Here is a 19,540-nt window from a genome sequence, read left to right on the forward strand (position 1 = left end):
GTTCCTTTCTGCTCCCGGCCTGGTACGGCTTTTCTGGTCCCTTCTGTTGTGGCAGGGCCTTCAGGCTTCTTAGGCCAAGGAACATACAGTCCCCTGCGGACTGGTTATCTGCTGGAGAATGTGGAATCCTCACAGCCTCAGACACCAAAGTCTGGTAAATTGAGTTCTTTATCTGCCAAGACAGGCTCACTTCGCCTCTTGTCTCTGGCTTGTGGCTCTCCTACCGCCACACTTCCTCTTAGGGTGCAATACAACTGTCCCTCTCTGCTCTGGGACGCTTCACCGTCCTGAGACAGGTCGTCCAGTTCTCCCTAACCCTGCCCCCAGTTCCAGCTTTTATAGGGGCAGCCGGCTCCCCCTACTGGCCTGAGACAGGAGGTATTGCATGCTAATGTTCCACTGACTAGAGAACCTCCCCCTTGCTCTCAGACACAGCTTTATTAGATTTTGTGGCATCCAGGCCAGGGTGACACATTCCCCCCTAGTAAAATTTAGTACTCCGGGACTAAACAATAAACAAAGATAATATACATGACTATAAAACATTAATAGACAAACGACACACAGATTGAGTTCTTAAGGTCACAGTGTGGTCTGTGACCGGGTGTCCATATCACCAGCACAACGGGGAGCCTTAACCAGATGGGGGGGTCTGTCCTACCCCAAATCCTTTACAGTCTTAGTTCATTCCTGGGTTAGGCTCCGAACGCAGTCCATACATGGTCCCGGTTATAAAAAAGTCCATAACCTTTGAGTCCGTACGGTAACTGCAAGAAACTGAAATACACTATTAACAATCATGCAGGTAACTTGGCAAACATTTCAACATTTGGCAGCAAGGTTATTTACAGTTTTCTCCAGCGAGCGGGTATCTGCCCCTTTGTGCTCCTGGTTGACCTCCTTAACCCACTGTCTGGTGGTGGACTGACCTGACTTTCCCCACTAGCGTTAGGGGTACAGCTACCAGCTGGGTGTACAGGTAGGGCAGGCAGCTGTCTGCGGGCCCTTTGGCTTACCGCAGGCATGGCAGGCTCAATGTCAGCAGAGGGTTGACTCTCCTGGGCTGCTAGTACAGGCTCTTCTGCCTCTGGAACCGCTTGCTCCTCTTCACCTTCCGGCTCTGGTGTTGGTTGTTGCTGTGCCGGTTGCAGGAAATGCAGGACGGGTACCACTATGGCATCATTTATGCGAGTCCAGGACTGAGGGAACTCTCCGAGAACGGTGCTGATCATTTCTTCCTTGTCCTCTGCGGGTTCAAGGTCACTCTGATCCTCTTCTGCACTACGGAGTTGCTCGGGGCATCTTTTGAGGTGGTCTCTGGAGACGGTGCTAGTGGTTTCACCTCCGTCCTTGGTGATCACGCACACCTTCGGGTTGTCGTGATCAGACTGCAGTACGGTGTAGGGTTCCCTTTCCCACTGGTCGTCCAACTTATGTAGCCTTCTCTTCCGCTTCAGGACCTGCTCACCAGGTTCTAGGGGACCAGCAGGGGCGTGTTGGTTGAAGAGTCTTTCTTGCCGTTCTCTCACCTGGGCCAGGCTCCTCTCCACACTCTCCTGTACCTTCTTGTACTGCAGTTGCCTTTCCGTATCCCAGTCCGCATCCGGGGAGGTGTCCTCAGGCGTCAGGACTCCCATCTCCAGGTCTACGGGCAGCTTACCTGGTCTGGCTCGCATCAGGTAAGCCGGGGTGCAGTTGGTAGCATTCACCGGGATATGATTGTATAAGTCTATCAGGTCCGGCAGTTTTTCTGGCCACAGGCTGCGTTCCTCCAGGGGCAACGTCTTCAGGAGATCAATGACTATATTGTTCATTTTCTCACACATCCCGTTGGTTTGTGGGTGGTAAGGCGTTGTACGAATCTTCTTACAGCCATAGAGGTTGCAGAACTCCTGGAAGATTTCAGCTTCGAACGCTGGACCCTGGTCTGTCAGGACCTGTTCCGGATACCCGTGTGGACGGCAGAAGTATTGCTGGAAGGCTCTGGCCGCCATTTGGGCTGTCAAGTCTTTCACCGGGACTACCACTAGAAAACGGGAATAGTGGTCCACGATTGTCAGGGCATAGATGTATCCTGACCGGCTTGGAGCCAATTTGACGTGGTCCAGAGCTACCAGCTCAAGAGGCTGCGTGGTGATGATGGGCCTCAAGGGTGTCTTCTGGCTGGCACGGTCCTTCCTCCTTAGGTGACAAGGGCCACAGTCTCTGCACCACTTCTCTACAGCCCCTCTCATGCCGACCCAAAAGAACCATCCTCTTAGCAGGAACTCCAGTTTCTTCCAACCGAAGTGCCCCGCTCTGTCATGGTAAGCCCCCAGGACCATAGCTGCAACCCGCCTTGGGACCACGACTTGCCAGGTCAGCTAGTGCGTCCGGTGGTTGACAATCCTTCTGCACAGCTTGCCTTCATAGAGGAACAGCTTGCTCTTCTCTTTCCATAGCTGCTTGGCTTCCTCTGGAGCATCCGGATCTATGCGGGCATCTTCCTGGGTCAGCAGATCTTTCACCAGGCGGATGGCAGGGTCACTATCTTGGGTCTCGGCCCAGATGTGGTGAGGTAGGGGATTGATCATCATGGTTGTTAGATCCTCCTCCTTCACGCGGTGGGAGTATTGAGCGGCTCCATACCGGTGAAACGCGGGGAGTTCTACCTCCTCCAGCTCTTCTGGGTCTTCGTCACCTTCAGGTAAGTGAGGCATTCTCGATAGGGCATCAGCGTTGGCATTGGTTTTGCCTGCCCGATACTTGATCACGAAGTCGTAATTGGAGAGACGGGCCATCCACCGCTGTTCTAGGGCACCCAGTCTTGCATTGTCCAGGTGTGTTAACGGGTTGTTGTCCGTGTACACGGTGAACTTTGCAGAGGCCAGGTAATGCTTGAAGCGTTCCGTCACGGCCCACACCACGGGCAAGAATTCTAGCTTGAAGGAGCTGTAATTCTCCGGGTTCCTCTCGGTGGGCCTCAGCTTCCGGCTGGCGTACGCGATCACCCTTTCTCTGCCCTGTTGGTTTTGGGACAGTACGGCTCCCAGTCCCACATTACTGGCGTCTGTGTGGAGAATGAAAGGCTGGCCATAATCAGGGTAAGCCAGGATCTCATCCCCTGTGAGGGCAATCTTTATCTGGAGGAAGGACTCCTCTTCTGGTTTATCCCACTTGAAGGGTGGCTTTTGACTTCTGGACTTAGACTGTCCAATCAGGAGGTCCTGCATAGGAGCTGCCATCTTAGTGAACCCGGGGATGAACCTTCGGTAGTAGCCTACCAACCCGAGAAACTGTCTCACCTCTTTGATATTCGAGGGGCTTGGCCAGCTCTTGATTGCCGTGACCTTGTCAGGGTCGGGGGCTACTCCTTCCGCACTTACCACGTGCCCTAGGTACTGGACCTTCGGTTTCAACAGGTGACACTTCGATGGTTTCACCTTCAGGCCATAGCCTGCCAGGGCTTCGAACACCTCGGCCAGGTGCTTTAGATGGCCCTCGTAGGTCTTCGAATAGACGATCACGTCGTCCAGGTAAAGGAGGACCGTCTTGAAGTTTCGGTGCCCTAGACAGCATTCCATCAGCCGCTGGAAGGTCCCTGGTGCGTTGCAGAGCCCGAAAGGCATACAGTTGAATTCGCTCAGTCCCATCGGGGTGGTGAAGGCGGTCTTCTCCTTGTCAGCCTCTGCCACAGGAACCTGCCAGTACCCGCTAGTAAGGTCCAAAGTAGAAAAGAAGTTAGCTGATTTTAGTGCGGCTAAAGACTCCTCTATTCTAGGCAGCGGGTATGTGTCTTTATGGGTGATACGGTTGATTTGTCTATAGTCTACGCACATTCTCATGGTGCCGTCTTTCTTTTTCACTAGAACCAAGGGGGCTGCCCAGGGGCTACAGCTATCTCTAATGACCCCAGTTTCTTTCATTTCTCTTAGCATACCCTTGGCATTCTGATAATGTGCAGAGGGTACAGGCCTGTGTCTCTCTTTTATTGGTGGGTGGCTCCCTGTGGGGATGTGGTGTTCTATCCCTTTTACTCTGCCGAAATCTAGCAGGTGCTTACTAAAGACTCTCTCGTACTCCTGTATCACCCGGTAGACTCCTTGTTTTTGGTGCAGGGGAGTGGAGTCAGCATCCACATGGAGTTTCTGGCACCAGTCCTCCTTTTGTTTCTGGGAGCCATTACCCTCCGCCTGTGGAGATGGAGGCAAGGGTTCCACGGCCCTGATAGCTTTGTGTTCCACAACAAACAGTTTGGCGAGTGTAGCGTACCTGGGTAAGTGTACTTCCCTCTCCCCAATGTTGAGGATGCGGACGGGCACCCTCCCATGACGGACATCAACCACCCCCCGGGCTGTCAAAATGGTGGGCCTGCTGTCCGAGTACACGGGTTCTACCATGGCTTGGTAGTCTCTACCTCTCAACCCGATTGCAGTCCGACACCAGATCATCATTTCACTTTTGGGAGGCATGGAAATTGGGAATGGGTCACTCATTCTTACGCTACCGATCTCACCACCAGATAGTTCTACCTGCTGCCGTCTCATCAGGGCTTTTATCTCCTTGTTGAGGACTCTCTGTTGGCTGGAACTAGCATTCACCGCCACCTGTTGTAGAATTACAATTACCTCTGAAAGACAATTTTCAATCACGTTAGTACCCACAGTTATTTTAGGGTGACTTTCACGACGGTCAATGTCCACAATAATCACTCCCTGTGCTGGTAGTTCAACTTTACCAATTTTAATGGTCATCTCCTTGAACCCCATCTGCGGCACGGGTAAGCCATTACTGGCGATGATGCTCAAGTTACTGTCTGGATACCGTGTGATATCAGCATCAGTCCAATACTGCTTAAAAAGTACATAAGGGATAGTGGTTACTTGCGACCCAGTATCCAGCAAGGCGCTCATAGGGATACCGTCCAGCACCACGGGTAAAACCGGGCGCCCCCCAAAGTACTTATCACGCCAATTATAAGGGCCTGGTGATCTTATGCCTGGGGGTCGGCCCTCTGCCCCAGGTTGGACCCGTTTAAATTACAGTACCTGGAAATGTGTCCGGGCTGGTTGCATCGACGGCAAATGGGCTGTCCATCCTCCGCGTAGCGGTCTGTGGGCCTCCCTCGGAACGACGGGATCCTCCTCTGTCGACACCACGGGACATCCTCCGGACTTGAAGCCAACTCAATGGGTCTTGACGGGTCCACTTGTAATGCCTGGACGGTCCTGGTCAATGCAGCAACGCTCCTGGTCAGCTCCTGGACTTGGTGGTGTAGATCCTTCGACGGGGCTTGGCTCAGGGCCTGTGCTTCAGCCCCCACGGAGTCCACAGAGGACAGCGCCGCCTCCTGGTGGTAGGTGAGAGCAGGGCGCCGGGGGTTTATAGCGCCACTGGTTGCAGGTTCACGGAGCACCCTTATGGCCCTGTCCTTAAATTGGGCAAAGGTCAGATCAGGGTTCTGAAAGAACATGAGGCGCAGTTGGGCCCTGTGGGCGCTAGACAGCAGACCTTCTATGAATTGTTCTGTTAGTAGCTTATCCGTTTCCTGCACACTGCCAGGGTCAGTTTGTTGGATAGCCCTCAAGGCTTCCTGCAGATTTAGGGCATAGTCTCTGATGCTGTCCTGTGCCCGCTGCTTACATCCATAGAACCTCATTTTAATTTCAGCAGAGGTACGTGTGTCAAAGGTACCCCGCAGCCGGGCCAGAATACCCTTCACGGTCCTTTTCTCCTCAGTGGGTCATGATTTTACCTCCCTTTGGGCTGCGCCATTTAACTGCCCTGTTAGTATGCTGACCTTCTGTTCCTCTGTCAGGGGGTAAACTTGGAACAAACTGTACAGCCTTTCCTTAAAGTCAGTTAGGGCATGGGGCTCCCCTGAATACTTAGGCAGCCAGGCCGCTCCAGGAATGTAGGGCAGGGAAAATGGCATCACCGCTGCTGCAGCTGCGCTGGTGGTAGTGGGCGCCTCCGTGTCCGACATCTTCCTCCCCCCTAGTCAAGCGTGGCCTACCTTCCGACGATCCTCTTCTGTAGGCCGCGGCTCCGCTGGTGCTGCTCCGGACGAGGACTTTGCGTCGCGTCCTGGTGACGTCAGCGTCGCTCTCTCTCCCTTCCAGGACCTTGCGCAGCGTCAGTGCGTGGGGCGGAGCTTCAGGTCTCGCGCGGTTTGGACGTCCACGCCCCTCTTCTTCCCGCGCGGCGTCCTGAAGATGGCGTCCGATGGCGGGAAAACGGCTGAAGATGGCGGGAACCGATGGAAGATGCCGGGAGACGGTGTGGAAATGGTGGGAAACGGTTCCGGATGGCGGGAAACTTCACTCAGGTAAGTGCAAAGTCTTTTCTAGGCACGCAATACCCGTTTGTGGTGGGTTGGTTGCAATCCTGCCGACTACGCCAAAGCTGACTCGCCCCCTGGGCCGTGGGGCACTCGGATCCGGGCAACAGGGGAACGATGGGGGTAGTAGTGGCTACCCGGTTCCGTGGCTCAGGGTGGTCAGGCCAGTGATAGTCTGCTATGCACTATTGATAATGTCCGACTACGCCACCTGTGGATTGCCGTTATTAGGAACCGCCGCTGCATGCAGACCGCTGGGGCTGATGAGGTGTGCAGCTGGGGTAGTGTGACTCCCCACGGGAAGAGTGCGGCCCCAGGCAGTATAATGGATGGTGGGAGTGATGGTGGTGAGAGTCCCAGTACCGGTAGTGCTGGAGGTGCGAAGGAGCACACAGACAACAGGTTGCAGTCCAGGGTCTTTACTAGAACAGGTAAACTGACCCATAAACAGTCCCGGCTAGGAGGGGACCTGGATGTCTGAGAGCAATTGGGAAATTGGCCCTGGTCAGGGTGAGGGTGTAGGCCTACCGTGCTTTCTGTGCTCCTTCTGGCTATCTCCTCCTTATAGGGTAACAGCCCACGTTTCCGAGCTTTCCGTGTATTCTCGCCTGTATCGCCTGCGACGTGGGTTCCTTTCTGTTCCCGGCCTGGTACGGCTTTTCTGGTCCCTTCTGTTGTGGCAGGGCATTCAGGCGTCTTAGGCCAAGGAACCTACAGTCCCCTGCGGACTGGTTATCTGCTGGAGAATGTGGAATCCTCACAGCCTCAGACACCAAAGTCTGGTAAATTGAGTTCTTTATCTGCCAAGACAGGCTCACTTCGCCTCTTGTCTCTGGCTTGTGGCTCTCCTACCGCCACACTTCCTCTTAGGGTGCAATACAACTGTCCCTCTCTGCTCTGGGATGCTTCTCAGTCCTGAGACAGGTCGTCCAGTTCTCCCTAACCCTGCCCCCAGTTCCAGCTTTTATAGGGGCAGCCGGCTCCCCCTACTGGCCTGAGACAGGAGGTATTGCATGCTAATGTTCCCTTGACTAGAGAACCTCCCCCTTGCTCTAAAGACACAGCTTTATTAGATTTTGTGGCATCCAGGCCAGGGTGACACAAGAGCACAGTCCCTGGTTCCTGGCTGGAGTGGGGGGGGACCACAGTAAGGGGGAACCATGTAGTGGGTGTGGGTGGAGGAAGCAGTTCAGGGGAGCACTGGAGAGATGATATAAGTACAGGAGCCATCTTGTGAAGCGAGGTTCAGTCAGAGGAGGAGAAGTGGAAGGAGCAGAGGCTCTGTAGGAGCTCTGCTCAGAAGGAGGGCCTGGGGAGAGGCCCAGGACTGAAAGGAAAGGAGAGGAGAGAGGTGCAGGAGAGAGGCTCCAGGAATAAGGAAAAGACCCCAGGGGTACGGCAGTGCTGGAGACCACCCGTACGCCCGAATCTATCAGGCGGTGGAGGGGTCAGGCCATACAAAGGGAACCGATCCCTCAACTAGCGGAGGACTCTATGCCTAACTAGAACCCGGAGGCTACAGTATTTTATGTCCTGTAGCCACAAGTCCATACCAGTCTCACCGAGAAGGTAGCCATATATGGAGAGGCTACCTCCGGGTGTGGCCGACAGCAAGCAGCCATGGGACCGCCCCAGAAAGGGGAGAGGAGAGAAGAAAACTGGGAGACAGGGTGTGGTCTTGACCAGTCTAGACAGACCGCACCTGGCAGGCAACATGAAGGGAAGTGCACCAGGAGTCCCTGCCAGCGGCCTGCTACGACCTGAGGCACCCCTCACCCTGGAGGAGGTAGTTTGCCGGGAGGATTCGGAGTTCCTCTATGCCGGGATGGAGGACCTGACCGGGAGAATGGAGAGGGCCCAGCAAGATGCCATCGCCAGCTGGAAAAAGGAGATAGTAGAGAGGATGGCGAACCGGCAGCAGCCAGCGCTGCAAAGCACAGGCAGCGCCCCAGCCTTGGCGGATCCGGACCAGCACCAGGAGGCAGAGTGCAGCGCAAGAGCGGCCGCGGGAGCAGGTAAGAGGAGCCTCCCTGTCCCGGGCGCTAGAGGCGCTGACCTGCTCCTGGCCCTCTGGTGGAACCGTCGACCCCGGGCGCTACTGATGCAGATCCGCTCCTGACACCCCAGCAAGGCCCTCCGCCCCCGGGCGCGGAAGACGCGGACCCGTTCCGGGCCCTCCTTCCAGGTCATCTGTCCCCGGGCGCGCACGCCCTAGACGTCCTCTGGGGCTCGGGACCGTCACCTCTGGGCACCAGCAACACCGGCCCGCTCCTGGGCCCCTTACGGGAACCGCTTACCCAGACACCCGAGTGGGTGTACGGACGCCGACCCTGGGATTGGACCGCAGAGGTGGAAGACCAGCGGCTCCCACTATTACCAGCTCCCCCACCCCCCGCCGTCTCCCGAAGTGAGGAGGATCAATTTGACTGGGATAACCCTGGGGAAGACCTCATGGGGTTTCCCCGAGAAACAAAAGCAGAGGCTGCCCGCAGAAGAGAGGACTGCAAGAGGGAAGTGGAGCAGCTCGAGAAGGAGTGCCACATCCGGCGGGTGCGTTAGGAGAGACTGGAGGCCCGGAACATGGAGGAGAAGGCCAGGGCCCGCAAGGACAGGAAGTCAGCATAAGGTCCCCGTGCCGAAGGGACCGTAGTGAAGTTCAACCAGCATGGAGGATGGGGTTTCATCCGGGATCCACAGGCCAAGACGGACCTTTTCGTGAATCAGAGGGACGTGGAGTCCCACCTTAAAGAAGGACATCCGGATCGGAACTTGTACCCGGATGATTACATCACCTACACCAGGCATAGATGTGAGAGGAACTGGTATGCCCTGAATGTCTACAGGGTGGGGAAAGTGAGCAGTTCCTCATCCTACAGCGCTGATGACCTGGCTGGGCCAGCCTATAGTGGACAAGAGCTTCCCAGGAGGGAACACCACTACTGAGCACAGTAGCTGGAACTTGAACAGTATATAGTTACCCGTAGGGGTATGGCAGAGACACTGCAAGTTTGAGATGTGAGTGTGTTTATCCAGTTACCTGGAAAGGGTACAAAAACTGTCAGGTTATGGACGGTGAATAACCGAAGAACTTTCCAGTGTAAATAGTTGCACTTATTAAAGTGCCCCCTATTGGTTTTATGTAAAAAGACCATCGAACAAAAACCCGTTTGGCGTGGCCGAAGACGTGGTCCAACACCTGGATCATCTATGCCCTGCAGCCACGCCCAGGGCCTACGTTGAGGGTTTTCGGGCGGGTCCCTCATGTTCACTGAATAGCACCTTACTAAAGAAAATGGACACCCGGTTACAGATCGTGCTGTAACTTGTTGAAGAATGTTATTAAAAGTGTTTTATAATGTTTTGACAACCAGTAACGTTCAAGAAATGTGCCTCCCATAAAGGGAAGAAATGTTATATTCATAATCTTCTATGTGAATGTGACTCGCCCCCAGGGCCGTGGGGTACTCGGCAGCCGGGCCTTATGGCTGCTCTTGGGGGATATCACGGTGGCTGGCCCGGTCCGTGGCCCAGGGCGGTCACTCAAAAGGGGGATATTTATAGGGGATATGTCGTGCCGCCACCTGTGGTGTCTGGTGAGGATCACCAGCGCTGCGACAGTCCTCTGAGGCAGGTGTTAGGGCAGCTTGAGATGGAACGGCTCCCCTCAGGTGGAGCAGGCCTCAGGGCAGTGTAGAATAAATGCAGGTGCGCTGGGCGTTGTAGTGCAGGGAGGGAAACGGCGCTGGTGAAAGGAAGGGACGGAGGCAATTTGGTGCAGTCATCCAAGATTTACTCACAGTTCTTAGACAGTCCACAGGTGAACTGTACTGGTGCAAGCCTCCCGCGTCGCTCTGCGTTCACCGGGCAGGGGTTCAGTCCTTCCTCAGGCAGCTTGGGTGTACCTGGCAGAACCCCACTTTCTTATGTACCTTTCTAGACTGACTTCGCGTTGGGTCTTTCTCCCTCCTGCCATGCGCTTGCCACTGTGAATCCTGTTCGGGTGCTGCGAGGTCCCCCCTGTCCGTCGGAGTTGCACAGACCTGCTTGACCTTACTTTGGATTGAAGTGAGGGTTTGGCTTGTGGCTATAGAAGCCAGAAGCCTCCGGTTTTTCCAGCCGAGGCTTGAAGCTGCACGACTGGGCCAGGGGCCGGTCCCCTTCTTGCGACCTAGATCCTCCTGACGCTTGGCAGGTTCGGGGTGTACGGGTGCCGCCTGCATTCGCCGTACCCCCTAGGATCCCTTCTATAGAACGGAGCTTACTCCCTGCTCCCCTCCTGGGCCTCAGTCCTAGGCCCTTTGTGGTGGAGCAGAGCTCCTAAAGAGACTCTGCTCCCGGACTGTTCCTACTCAACCACACACTGTTCTTCAACTCCCCAATGCTAAAATGTCTACCTTTTATATATCTACTGTATAAGTGCTCCCATGAACTACCTCCTCCACCCACACCCACTACTGGTTCGCCCTAACTTTGGGTTCCCCCCACCCCAGCCAGGGTCAGGGCTCAGCAGAAAACTACATTGCGTCTTGCCCCTCCTGCTGGCCTGGGGTAGTGTAGTGTTGGATGTAGGTGTTGGGGTTCCGTGCAATACTCCCTCCTTACCTGATAGAAAGGGAGACACCACACCTCTGGGTGAGGTGCAGTACCTCTGTGGCGACCGAACCCTCAGGGGCGCCACAAATGCATTCCAAAATTTTGCATGTCTTTAAAAATACCCTGTTTTTTACTCTGTTCCAGCCCGCGGACGTGCTGTGTTTTACCAGGGGGGTATGTGGCGCCCCTGAGGGTTCGGTCGCCACAGAGGTGCTGCATCTCACCCAGAGGTGTGGTGTCTCACTCTCAGGTAAGGAAGAAGTACGGCTCGGGACCCTAACACCTGCATCCAACATTACACTACTCCAGTACAGAGGGCAGGGCGAGATTGCTCCTACTGGAGAGCACAGTCCCTGGTCCCAGGCTGGAGTGGGGGGGGGGACCACAGTAAGGGGGAACCATGTAGTGGGTGTGGGTGGAGGAAGCAGTTCAGGGGAGCACTGGAGAGATGATATAAGAACAGGAGCCATCTTGTGAAGTGAGGTTCAGTCAGAGGAGGAGAAGTTGAAGGAGCAGAGGCTCTGTAGGAGCTCTGCTCAGGAGGAGGGCCTGGTGAGAGGCCCAGGACTGAAAGGAAAGGAGAGAGGAGCAGGAGAAAGGCTCCAGGAATAAGGAAAGGACGCCAGGGGTACGGGCAGTGCTGGAGGCCACCCGTACGCCCGAATCTATCAGGCGGTGGAGGGGTCAGGCCGTACAAAGGGAACCGATCCCTCAACTAGCAGAGGACTCTATGCCTAACTAGAAACTGGAGGCTACAGTATTTTATGTCCTGTAGCCACAAGTCCACACCAGTCTCACCGAGAAGGTAGCCATATAGGACCCAGGGAATGGAACAGATGTCACCCGCCAAGGCCCGCTGGTTCCGGATTGGGGGCACTAGGTGTGAGGTGCAGGGAGAAGGCCAGAGAGAGAGAGAACATACAGAAGGGGGTTCTGTTAAGTACTCTGAAGTTACCTGGGGGTGGTCTGAACCCCTCCCTGAGTAAGCGCAGCACGTCGAGGGAAGTTACACTGGTACCTGTAACCTGAACTGCAACAACCGAGAGTAAAGACCCTGAGGACTGCACTACACTACCTCTGTGTTTATTACTGCACCATCAACCCCTGCACTACAACGCCCAGCATCACCTACAACAACATCTACACTGCCCTGGAGCTAAGCTCTACCTGTGGAGAGCCACACCATCCCTGCTTCAGTAACATCAGCTCTAGAGGACCTGCTGCACAGCGGTGGCTCCCTTTAGCTGCGTACCACAGGTGGCGTCACAAACTTTATAGAGTCACTATAAATCCCCTATCAATAACCCCTTTTATTGACCGCCCCGGGTCACGGACCGGGTCACCGCCACTGTGACATCCCCCAGCATCTACCGGCCCGGCACTGGGTGCCCCACGGCCCAGGGAGCGCGTCACACACTCTTGGCATTCTCTTGATGAGCTTCAAGAGGTAGTCACCAGAAATGATTTTCACTTCACAGGTGTGCCCTGTCAGGTTTAATAACTGGGATTTCTTGCCTTATAAATGGGGTTGGGACCATCAGTTGTGTTGTGCAGAAGTCTGGTGGATACACAGCTGATAGTCCTACTGAATAGACTGTTAGCTGCTTTTTTCTTGCCATAATACAAATTCTAAGTAAAGAAAAACCAGTGGCCATCATTAGTTTAAGAAATGAAGGTCAGTCAGTGTGAAAAATTGGGAAAACATTGAAAGTGTCCCCAAGTGCAGTTGCAAAAACTATCAAGCGCTACAAAGAAACTGGCTCACACGATGACCGCCCCAGGAAAGGAAGACCAAGAGTCACCTCTGCTTCTGAGGATAAGTTTATCCGAGTCACCAGCCTCAGAAATCGCAGGTTAACAGCAGCTCAGATTAGAGACTAGGTCAATGCCACACATAGTTCTAGCAGCAGACACATCTCTTCAACAACTGTTAAGAGTAGACTTTGTGCATCAGGCCTTCATCGGAATATAGCTGCTAGGAAACCACTGCTAAGGACAGGCAACAAGCAGAAGAGACTTGTTTGGGCTAAAGAACACAAGCAATGGACATTAGACCAGTGGAAATCTGTGCTTTGGTCTGATGAGTCCAAATTTGAGATCTTTGGTACCAACCACTGTGTCTTTGTGCGACGCAGAAAAGGTGAATGGTTGTACTCTACATGCCTGGTTCCCACCGTGAAGCATGGAGGAGGAGGTGTGATGGTGTGGGGATGTTTTGCTTTTGACACTGTTGGGAATTTATTCAAAATTGAAGGCATACTGAACCAGCATGGCTACCACAGCATCTTGCAGCGGCATGCTATTCAATCCGGTTTGCGTTTAGTTGGACCATCATTTATTTTTCAACAGGACAATGACCCCAAACACACCTCCAGGCTGTGTAAGGGCTATTTGACCAAGAGGGAGAGTGATGGGGTGCTACGCCAGATGACCTGGCCTCCACAGTCACCAGACCTGAACCCAATCGAGATGGTTTGGGGTGAGCTGGACCACAGAATGAAGGCAAAAGGGCTAACAAGTTCTAAGCATCTCTGGGAACTCTTTCAAGATTGTTGGAAGATCATTTCCGGTGACTACCTCTTGAAGCTCATCAAGAGAATGCCAAGAGTGTACAAAGCAGTCATCAAAGCAAAAGGTGGCTACTTTAAAGAACCTAGAATATAAGACATATTTTCAGTTGTTTCACACTTTTTTGTTAAGTATATAATTCCACATGTGTTAATTCATAGTTTTGATGCCTTCAGTGTAAATGTACAATTTTCATAGTCAAGAAAATACAGAAAAATCTTTAAATGAGAAGGTGTGTCCAAACTTTTGGTCTGTACTGTATGTCCTGAGTATACTCAGCTATGAATCCCCCATGCCCCCCTGTCCTGCTGGAGAGGTCACTTCTCCTTTTCTGCCATTGGTGCGTGGTCGCTACGGGTAGCGATATGAAGGAACATGGGGGTGTCAGTGAGCAATCACTGGTACCATATATAAAGTACAACATAAGGCTGGAGCCCCTATACATGTGCGCCAGTCCCAGGCCCGATCACCACTCACCTGCTCAGTGGGCACTCCCAGGTATTCCGACAGCTGGTGGATCAGCTCCAGCTGCAGAGGTGATGGCGGACACAGGATTCCTTCCTCCTGGAAAACAACAATGAAAGCTCACTGACCTGGCTGCAGCAATCTATGCCTGCTGGTGCTCTCTGGTATCAGTCACTTTACGTTCAAGCTATTGTTCTCTGTGATCAGCCACTTTAGGCCGGAAACAGGCCCCGGTATGTACGGAGCACAGGACGTCACTCACCGTGTCCGCCCGGGGGTAGTGTCAGCTCTCGGTGTCTCCGCGCAGCTCCGGGACAGGACGAGGAGAACGGACGAGACTCATTCAAACCCAGCGCTGTGAGATTACGTCCAGCTGTGTGAAGACATGTGACAGATTCCAGAGCCAATCAGCTGCAGGTGTCGCTGTGGGCGGGGTTAGGTAACGGTCGCCGTGTGCTTGAGGCTGGAGAGGTTGTTGTGTGACCCCGGTGTACGTGCTGCGTCCAGGAGAGCTGAGTGGCCGGTGAGGTGTAAGTGGCCGTGTATACATGGGGGGTGGCCGGGTGCTGGAGGGCTCACCGCCGCGGTCTCTACGAGCTCCAGCCTCTGGCTCCATGGAAGTGTTCCTGCGTCACAGGGCCAGCATACTTTGCATCCTGTGTGCTCCTATGATGGCTCCTGACTGTGGAGCCGGACTCTGCAGCCTTTCTCACCTGTGATGGAAAAAGGGCAAAACTTTAATTTCTACACCAGCCAAAAGTCTACCACCTGGCCCCTGTATGTCTCCCATAGTCATGTGACGCGGGTAGTGGGTCAGCGCTGTGCACATACATATAAAAGTCAGAGCGCTGCGCCAGTCACAGCGATGCGTCAGTCAGAGCGCTGCGTCAGTCAGAGCGCTGCGTCAGTCAGAGCGCTGCGCCAGTCACAGCGATGCGTCAGTCAGAGCGCTGCGTCAGTCAGAGCGCTGCGTCAGTCAGGGGGCTGCGTCAGTCAGAGCGCTGCACCAGTCAGAGCGCTGCATCAGTCAGAGCGCTGCGCCAGTCACAGCGATGCGTCAGTCAGAGCGCTGCGTCAGTCAGAGCGCTGCATCAGTCAGGGGGCTGCATCAGTCAGAGCGCTGCATTAGTCACGGGGCTGCGTCAGTCAGAGCGCTGCGTCAGTCAGAGCGCTGCGCCAGTCAGAGCGCTGCGTCAGTCAGGGGGCTGCGTCAGTCAGAGCGCTGCGTCAGTCACAGCGATACGTGAGTCAGAGCGTTGCCCCAGTCAGAGCACTGCGTCAGTCAGAGCGCTGCACCAGTCAGAGCGCTGCGTCAGTCAGAGCGCTGCGTCATTCAGAGCGCTGCATCAGTCAGAGCGCTGCGTCAGTCAGAGCGCTGCATCAGTCAGGGGGCTGTGTCAGTCAGAGCGCTGTGTCAGTCAGGGGGCTGCATCAGTCAGAGTGCTGCATCAGTCAGGGGGCTGCGCCAGTCAGAGCGCTGTGTCAGTCAGAGTGCTGCGTCAGTCAGGGGGCTGCGTCAGTCACAGCGATACGTCAGTCAGAGCGTTGCCCCAGTCAGAGCACTGCGTCAGTCAGAGCGCTGCGCCAGTCAGAGCGCTGCGTCAGTCAGAGCGCTGCATCAGTCAGAGCGCTGCGTCAGTCAGAGCGCTGCATCAGTCAGAGCGCTGCATCAGTCAGGGGGCTGTGTCAGTCAGGAGGCTGCGTCAGTCAGGGGGCTGCGTCAGTCACAGCGATGCGTCAGTCAGAGCGCTGCATCAGTCAGAGCGCTGCGTCAGTCAGAGCGCTGCATCAGTCAGAGCGCTGCATCAGTCAGGGGGCTGTGTCAGTCAGGGGGCTGTGTCAGTCAGGGGGCTGCATCAGTCAGGGGGCTGGGTCAGTCAGAGCGCTGTGTAAGTCAGAGCGCTGCATCAGTCAGGGGGCTGCGTCAGTCACAGCGATGTGTCAGTCAGAGCGCTGCATCAGTCAGAGCGCTGCGTCAGTCAGAGCGCTGCATCAGTCAGAGCGCTGCATCAGTCAGGGGGCTGTGTCAGTCAGGGGGCTGCATCAGTCAGGGGGCTGCATCAGTCAGAGCGCTGTGTAAGTCAGAGCGCTGCATCAGTCAGGGGGCTGCATCAGTCAGAGCGCTGCGCCAGTCAGAGCGCTGCGTCAGTCAGAGATTTAACCTGGGGCAGGTGTGGACATTACAGGAGACTTGCAAAATACACACACACACACACACACACACACACACAGCCCCTCTGCAAAATATATACACACACACTGCTCCTGTGTAAAATACATACACACACAGGGCCGGCTCCAGGTTTTTGAGTCTCAGTGGGCCCCTTTAATACATACAATGATTCATGATGCACAGATACCGCAGAGAAATATAGGTTTACATTCTGGTTTATATTCTGCAGAGGGGCTGTGTCTGTGTCTGTGTGTGTGTCTGTGTGTGTGTGTGTGTACACTACCGTTCAAAAGTTTGCGGTCACCCAGACAATTTTGTGTTTTCCATGAAAAATCATACTTTTATTTATCAAATGAGTTGCCAAATGAATAGAAAATATAGTCCAGACATTGACAAGGTTAGAAATAATGATTTTTATTTGAAAGAATAATTTTCTCCTTCAAACTTTGCTTTTGTCAAAGAATGCTCCCTTTTGCCGCAATTACAGCATTGCAGACCTTTGGCATTCTAGCTGTTAATTTGCTGAGGTAATCTTGAGAAATTTCCCCCCATGCTTCCTGAAGCCCCTCCCACAAGTTGGATTGGCTTGATGGGCACTTTTTGCGTACCATACGGTCAAGCTGCTCCCACAACAGATAAATGGGTTTGAGATCTGGTGACTGCGCTGGCCACTCCATTACAGATAGAATACCAGCTGCCTGCTTCTTCCCTAAATAGTTCATGCATAATTTGCAGGTGTGCTTTGGGTCATTGTCCTGTTGTAGGATGAAATTGGCTCCAATCAAGCGCTGTCCACAGGGTATGGCATGGCGTTGCAAAATGGAGTGATAACCTTCCTTACTCAAAATCCCATTTACCTTGTCCAAATCTCCCACTTTACCAGCACCAAAGCAACTCCAGACCATCAGATTACCTCCACCATGCTTGACAGATGGCGTCAGGCACTCTTCCAGCATCTTTTCAGTTGTTCTGCATCTCACAAATGTTCTTCTGTGTGATCCAAACACCTCAAACTTTGATTCGTCTGTCCATAAAACTTTTTTACAATCTTCTTCTGTCCAATGTCTGTGTTCTTTTGCCCATATTAATCTTTTCCTTTTATTAGCCAGTCTCAAATATGGATTTTTCTTTGCCACTTTGCCCTGAAGGCCAGCATCCCGGAGTCTCCTCTTCGCTGTAGACGTTGACACTGGCGTTTTGCGTGTACTATTTAATGAAGCTGCCATTTGAGGAGCTTTGAGGCGTCAATTTCTCAAACTAGAGACTCTAATGTACTTGTCTTGTTGCTCAGTTGTGCAGCGGGGCCTCCCACTTCTCTTTCTACTCTGGTTAGAGCCTGTTTGTTCTCTCCTCTGAAGGGAGTAGTACACACCATTGTAGGAAATCTTCAGTTTCTTGGCAATTTCTCACATGGAATAGCCTTCATTTCTAAGAACAAGAATAGACTGTCGAGTTTCACATGAAAGTTCTCTTTTTCTGGCCATTTTGAGAGTTTCATAGAACAAACAAATGTAATGCTCCAGATTCTCAACTAGCTCAATGGAAGGTCAACTTTATAGCTTCTCAAATCAGCCAAACCATTTTCAGCTGGGCTAACATACTTGTGCAAGGGTTTTCTAGGGTTTTCTAAACATCCATTAGCCTTCTTACACAGTTAGCAAACACAATGTACCATTAAAACACTGGAGTGGTGGTTGTTAGAAATGGGCCTCTATTCACCTATGTAGATATTGCAATAAAAACAAGACTTTTGCAGCTAGAATAGTCATTTACCACATTAACAATGTAAAATAGCACAATTCATGGAAAAAGTAGTATGTACACCACAATTCTAATGTATATTTTAAATCACCATTACATATAATGTTATACTCAATACTACCATATTATGGACAATATAGGCTCCATCGTCAAATAGACATAGAGAGCACAGGGAAAAAAGACAAAGTTATAACAAATTTATTACAGATAATCAATTAGGCACACAACAGGGGTAAGTGCAGATAATATGTGAAGCTAAAAAATGACCCTCCCCACATAGCGACCCCCAAAATAGATCCAACATTACACATAATAAAATCATTGATTTTAAATATATATAGAAACAGAGGAACCATCACCATGGAGTAATAACAGCAGATAGCATCTCCATATACAGTACAGACCAAAAGTTTGGACACACCTTCTCATTTAAAGATTTTTCTGTATTTTCATGACTATGAAAATTGTACATTCACACTGAAGGCATCAAAACTATGAGTTAACACATGTGGAATTATATACTTAACAAAAAAGTGTGAAACAACTGAAAATATGTCTTATATTCTAGGTTCTTCAAAGTAGCCACCTTTTGCTTTGATGACTGCTTTGCACACTCTTGGCATTCTCTTGATGAGCTTCAAGAGGTAGTCACCGGAAATGGTTTTCACTTCACAGGCGTGCCCTGTCAGGTTTAATAAGTGGGATTTCTTGCCTTATAAATGGGGTTGGGACCATCAGTTGTGTTGTGCAGAAGTTAGGTGGATACACAGCTGATAGTCCTACTGAATAGACTGTCAGAATTTGTATTATGGCAAGAAAAAAGCAGCTAAGTAAAGAAAAACAAGTGGCCATCATTACTTTAAGAAATGAAGGTCAGTCAGCGTGAAAAATTGGGCAAACTTTGAAAGTGTCCCCAAGTGCAGTTGCAAAAACCATCAAGCGCTACAAAGAAACTGGCTCACATGAGGACCGCCCCAGGAAAGGAAGACGAAGAGTCACCTAAAACATATAATAAATTGGGTACAGTAGTTCAATGTAGTTTGTGGGGAATATTTTTCATAAGAATTTGGGAAAGTTATGAAATGTCCTATAAATGTCTGTCCTATTCCTGATCAAAGGGTCTAGACTTTTAGCTGAGATGAATCTGTGCTACAGTAAATTTATCACTTAAACATGAGCCATGTATAAGGGAGTGAGTCGGAGTCGTGGAGTTGGAGGTTTGGCTTACCGACTCCACAGCCCTGTGCATGATTGCTGCAAAGTATGTTTTCCTCTTGACCCTCTCTTGTTTCCGAGAAAATATAATTTTAAATGACGTCCAGGAACCATAAGGAGAGAGATGTGATTAGTCTGATGTGATAAGGGACTCCCTCAGTCATCTGGAGTGGGGCGGAAAGAAGCCAGCTGAGTACATCATCAAATTAGCTGGGTCTCTCCCAATAGTCTCCGCCTGGTTTTTCAAACCTACCTGTCTGCAATCGCACAGACAGGCTCTGATTCATCCTGCCCGTGGTTCGAGCAGCATGAATCGAATGACAGGCCCCCTTTACTATTGAAAAGCCTGCTCAGGATTCATTTGTGGTAACAAAGAATTGGCCATTCATTAGTTACATAAAATAGAACATAATTGGGGGAACACTATAACTTTCACCCTTGAAGCC

General features: G+C 52.3%; 1 protein-coding gene across 2 annotated transcripts in view; it reads right to left on the reverse strand.

Annotated features, from left to right (window-relative positions):
- Positions 1-14,328, reverse strand: part of LOC141164418 (mitochondrial fission regulator 2-like) — a 57,629-nt gene extending 43,301 nt beyond the window's left edge. For both annotated transcript variants that reach the window (XM_073649616.1, XM_073649615.1), the window contains exons 1-2: positions 14,208-14,328; positions 13,958-14,044 (exon numbers count right to left, since the gene is read on the reverse strand). The gene's annotated coding sequence lies outside the window, so the exon portion shown is untranslated. The remainder of the gene's footprint in view (positions 1-13,957; positions 14,045-14,207) is intronic.
- Between the last annotated feature and the right edge of the window lie 5,212 nt (positions 14,329-19,540).

This window comes from Phyllobates terribilis, unplaced genomic scaffold, assembly GCF_046119375.1.
Source record: "Phyllobates terribilis strain yellow unplaced genomic scaffold, ASM4611937v1 Scaffold_10__3_contigs__length_209671492, whole genome shotgun sequence".
Taxonomy (NCBI): Eukaryota; Metazoa; Chordata; class Amphibia; order Anura; family Dendrobatidae; genus Phyllobates; species Phyllobates terribilis.